The following is a 6,000-nucleotide window of genomic DNA, read 5'->3' as shown; positions in this document are numbered from 1 at the left end:
TTTGACCTGTACCCCTGACCTTCTGAGCCCTAAATCAACAAGCTTCCAGGCTCATCTGACTCCAACATATCCAGAAAATGTCCCTGTTTTGAGGCACAGAGTAGGACGGAACGATGGACCGGATGGCAAATCACCCCGCCTTCTTGGCAAACTGGGAGTTAAAAGGTCACTTGTGTTCATGACAGTTGTTGTGGAAGGAGTGGGAATAAAAAAATGATGAAACATTTCTGACAGCTTCAACCTTCGTGTTGCTCGTTGTCGCGTTTCTTTGAAACCACAAACGAGACTTTAGATCTGACTTCAAAAGAAAAGGACATTTTCAAGCCAGCGAAGCCTCACAGACTGATCTGCTCGACGCCTCGATGCTTTCTATCTCTCCGTCATCAACCTTTCTGCCAATTTCTTTTCCTCTAACTCAAGTCACACAGGTTTTTTTTTCTTCCCCCTGAAATTCATTTCAGCCTTGATGGATATACTAAGCGCCAGCGGTTTTGATTTAGGCTTCTGATGCTGTCTGCCTCTCCTAACATCCACTTTGGGTACGCCGCTCTATCGCATTGATTTCTCTGAAGATGAAACTGTGATTGAACAGACCTCTCCTGGTGATGCCGGCCACCACGTGGGCCCCTTTCACACTTACTGCATATGAAGAAGGATGCCTCGCCGGTGCAACAAAATGAGGCGGCTCTTTCTGTGTTGCCAACCCGCTGGTGCGCTTAATACGACCTGCAGAAAATCACCGCTTACTGATTCATTTTATGTACAATGACTTCTAGCGCCGCGCTTATGAACCAGACTCCACACCCATGATGAAAGATACAGACGGAATTCATAATTAAATGGCTGACAGGCGCATGCACAGTGATCCACAAGAGATCAAACCCCCCAATGACCCAAGCGGTATCAGAGCAGAGATATGAGATGGTATCATACGAGCTATTTGTTCTTGCCTCTTTAGGACGCTGAGGTTTGTTAAGTACCTGATATTCTGGAATAACACAAGACTAGTCAAAGACTGCAAACTTTTAAACCAGCTGATTGGGTTCACCTTTTGTCTACATAGTCAGCTGAGGTCAAGTCTTGGATCCAGCCCAGTGTCATGCTTTTTATTCGTGCTCCCGTCACAAAATACGTCACATTTTTGTGATGCAGTTTTTTAAATTTTACTTTTTCTAAACCCTAAACCTTCTCTTAACCCCTAAACTGATTGCCTTAAACCATTTGAGTTTGCCAACTTAAATAAAATAATTTTCACAAATTTAATTGTGAAAGTTTTAGTAACTTAACAATTTATAGTGAATTAAACTTATGTAAATCTACTTTATGTTTTTCAATAAAAAAGTGACAAATAAATTTCTGCCTAAAAATTTGCATTTGATTTTTTAATGCATTCTTTGGTTTAATTGTTGACTCTGTGTTATGTTGTTATGACTCCGCCCATTCACTCCCCTCGGGACGCGAACTCACGATCTCCAGCATGCAAGTCGAACTCTCTAACCAGAAGGCTAAAACCCAGGGCTCTGTCCTTGTAACCAGAGAATTCTTTAGAGCTGTTGGGAGTGGGGTTTACTAACTACATCTGCACAGTGACACCTGCTGGCCTCCATTACATAAACTCAATTAAAATGAGTGAATTGAATGCACTGGAAATACATCACCAAAACTTCAATGCACCAAAACTTTAAATGCACTTAAAGGAACTGAGTTGTTATGACAACAATTCATTTTTTGAGTTGCGTTAATTAATGGAAATGAGTGACTATAACTTTTTTCAAAGTTTGAGTTACATTAACTTAATTATTGTGTTCAGTTTAACAGTGACAAGAACGGGGCGCTTTTCGTGATGGGGCATGATTTCATTCTGTGACGGGGTATGAAATGTGTCCTGACCGGTGGGGGGGTGGGGGGAGTTATGGTTAGGTTTAGGGGAGGGGACACACTTACGCGATGGTTATGGTTAGAGTTATAGAGAAGGTGGAGGATTCTAAAGAGCAAAATGAAAATAAAAACGTGTCACGAAAATGGGGCACAAAAATAAACATGAGACTGGGCAGTTTTGTGCTTCTGTCACAAAAATGTGACACTTTTCGTGACAGTATCACCACCCAATAGATTCATGTACTTTTCGTAACGCCATCACGAAATAGGGTTGCTTAGATGACACCCGAATCCAGGGATTTGGGCTAAAGAGGTTTTTTTCTTAATGCGAACGGCGCAGATTGACTTTAAGCAGGTTGGTTTTCTGTCTTCTTGTTTTCTGTCTTCTTGTTGAGCAGGATTCACTGAGGTGAATCCACAAGTTTGGGTAGAATCTGGCCAGCTTGGGCATCAAGACGTCAACTTCTTCACTATGTTTGCACATCCTCTCCACTGTGGTGGCATTCAGGGCAACTCCAATGAAGAAAATCCAGCAGGTGCATTTCCTTCCTTGTGTCACACACATCTGCAGCCCCACATCTAGGTCACACACACCTGCACTCACATGTCCAGATCCGCATGCACACACTCCCGCACTCTCACTTTCAGACTGATCTCTTTCAGCTTGAGCCGGATTGAGTTTGGATGCATATGTAGGATGAGCTGGATTTGGTGTGAACGCTAGCTGGCTAGAAAACAGTCCGGATTGAATCTAGCTCAAGGTGGATTGCCAAGAACTGTCTGAACAAGTCCCAAGTCACTTCCGTCCTTCTCCATTGCCCTAAGGTAACCATCAATCTATTGTAGTCAGGTGATATATATATATATATATATATATATATATATATATATATATATATATATATATATATATATATCCAGAGTGTTTTAAATGTTGTATATTTTTTGGGGACACCCTATATATGTATGTATATATACACACACATATATATGGGTGATTCTTAGACTAGTAAGTCCCTTCGGCTGCTCCCTTGTTTGCACTTGGGGTCGCCACAGCAAATCCAAGGTGTATGGGCACTTATTATGTCATTTGATCATATTGTGTGAAAAACAGAAAAAAGGGGAAATTTCACACTTTTATAGTTATCTTTACAATGAAAGTGTGTTAAGAAATTTGTTCTAGTAGTCTATGATGACTTTTTCACCTTTTTTCAGCATCATTATATGCAAATGTTGCTGTTTTGTGCTTGTCCCACACCCAGACTTTTGATCTTCAATGATAAAAATAAATGGTAAAGAAACATTTTTTCTAATGTTTTAAAATATCTCTGAATGAAATATCAGTAAAATAATCAAAACGTAATTGGGGTATTCAATGTCATACACCTGTTGTGATTTTTTTAAACAAAATGTAGTTGTCCCACACTATTGCCGTAATTTCCACCACAACACTGTAATGTCCCTTGAAACAGTTTGTATGAAAGATTGTTTGGGTAGTTTCTATGGAGTAAACAGTGACATCAGAGCACATGTATATAGCGCCAAATCACAACAAACAGTTGCCCCAAGGCGCTTTATATTGTAAGGCAATGGTGTGGTGGAAATTACATTTCCAAGGCAAATAGTGCCCGTAGTTAAAGAATCACCCATATATATGTATGTATGCATGTATGTAAGTTTTTGCCCCATTAAGCCAGTGTATTCTTTCGTGGCGTTTAAAATTTTTGATCTAGCTAAAACTCCCCACGACGAGCTCATTTCATTTCAGATCCATTGTGGTGGTGTACAGAAGCAAAATTACAACAAAACTGTCACTGTCCAAACACTTATGCATCTGACTTTCGACAAACACACAAACGACAATGATTTTACCTTCACCGTAACAAATAGCTCCGTATGAGTGTGTCCAAATCTCTGATTAAAAATGACATTTCTGTTGCAATATTTTGACCTGTATATGTGCCTAATATTGAAATCATGATGGGACATCATCTGATTTTCCACACTGAATAATTCATTTGCATCTGGCGGGCAGAAAATGCATCTTTCTAGAAATAATACAAAGCAAGATGTGATTTTAAATCAGTTTAAATAACACTAGCATGTGGTGGAAGACATCAGCAGGGTCAGCAGGGCCTCTGTAAACTCACACATTTAATATAACAAGAGGTTAACACAATCTCAATTTCCTGTGCATTTTGAGCAAAACTCAACCCACTCTCCATAGGTTTCCAAAGTCTGATGCTCTTTGCAACAACAATGACTTTTTTGCAACGTTTAACATCCTTTTTTGTGTTGCCAGCACACATCTTGACATTTCAAAGTAGAACCTGTACGAGCACAATGAACAGCATTAATAATGGGTGCTTTGCAAAAAGGTGTTCCTGTTCCAGAGGACATTGTGCATGCTGACAAGCAGCCGCTGGTCGCACCACACAATCATTATTATGCTGAAAGTCATTCCACCTGCACTGCTCCTGCTGTGACAACTCCAAATGTGTGGAGTGGATAAAAAATAAAAGCCTGTAACTCAACTTGTGTTATGCAAAAATCATTTGGTGTGCTGAATTTTTATGTTTTGCGACTGTGCGACTGAAGATACAAAGTTACAATGAGCTCCTTATTTTGCCTTATCGTTAATGTTCTGATGATGATGTTGGTAATTATTATATTCATTCCTGTGAACTGCTTGTTGTTGCATTTCAGTCGTGCTCATGTTGGTGTATTTTCTCTTCATCACCTAAAGACACAGAGAAGTGGATTTTTATTTTATGTCCTCTTTGTGGTGCACGTAAGATAAGAATGATGGAATCGGCCAAATTTTTCACCATTATGTTCTTCCAAAAAGAAAAACAAAAGAAAAAAAGTTTGCAACTGCACAACAGGTCAGTAAAACATGCACATGAATGACATTTATTGACTCAACAAAAGTCCAAATTGATATCACCATAATATTTTACTAAGCAAACTAAATAAACAAATTAAATAATTGCTAAAATAAAATTGAATTCCTATTCTTCTTCCTATTATTATTATTATTATTGTTATTATTAATAATAATAATGTGCACACACACACACACACACACGCATACACACTCATGCACTCATGCTTTTAATGTAAAGATGATTTTCCACCCCGGTTGGAATGGCGTGCTCGCCCAGAATGTATCTAGCAACATTAGCTAATAGCTGTAGTTTCTCCAAAAATACTAGTCCTACAATGTTCCATTTTGGCGCTGTTCAAACTTGACCCAAAATAAATAAGCATACCAAACAGCAAATGTCAGGTATCCCCATTTGCACGCACGCAAAGCTTTTTGTTTTTTTCTGCATTCTGCTGCAAGCAGGGGCTTTTAATTTTTTACACATGCACAAACAGAGATGGTGGCAGAAGTCATCAAAAACAATACATTTTTCACTCATGGTAATGGCAACATGCCACTTAACTAAACTGACTAAAACAGTTGAACTACCAAAACACAATAAATCAAAAACAGCAACAACACTGTTAAATTAACATGAAGCACAGTAACAACATTTAAATCCCCAAAACCCGAACTCCCATGGTGCATTGATAATGGCCATTGTTTACTGCATAGGTAAAATTGCTAATTTCTCCAAAAATATTTGTCCTATCAACTTTCCATTTACGCAGCATTTATCCTTGACCCAAAATACATATGCATACCAAATGGCAAATGTCAGTTCTCCCCGGTTTCTGCGTGATCGAAGCTGCATGCACGCAGAGGCCACTTGGCTATTATCATATATGTACTAATAATACTAATATTACTACTCCACATAATAATAATAATTATAACTACAGTAAATATGCTTTGCCCTTTTGGATTATAGTGAAAAAATATGACATTTTTCAAGACCTAAAGATGAAGTAGCGTACAATGTGCAGGCATTTCTTAGTGTTAAAATACTTGATGTGATCAATTTATTTATTTATTCATATGGTCTCCTGTAATTTATGAAAACATTATTTTTGGTGTTAATGACTTTTATTTTGGCAATATATTTACGTATTAAAAACTAATAACCAACTATTAACACAACAATGCTTCCAAATAAATTATACTTAATTCCATTCTGGACCAAAGCAGGTAAGGCG

Source organism: Thalassophryne amazonica, chromosome 22 (assembly GCF_902500255.1).
Source record: "Thalassophryne amazonica chromosome 22, fThaAma1.1, whole genome shotgun sequence".
In the NCBI taxonomy this organism is placed as follows: domain Eukaryota; kingdom Metazoa; phylum Chordata; class Actinopteri; order Batrachoidiformes; family Batrachoididae; genus Thalassophryne; species Thalassophryne amazonica.
This window is presented reverse-complemented; position numbering follows the sequence as displayed.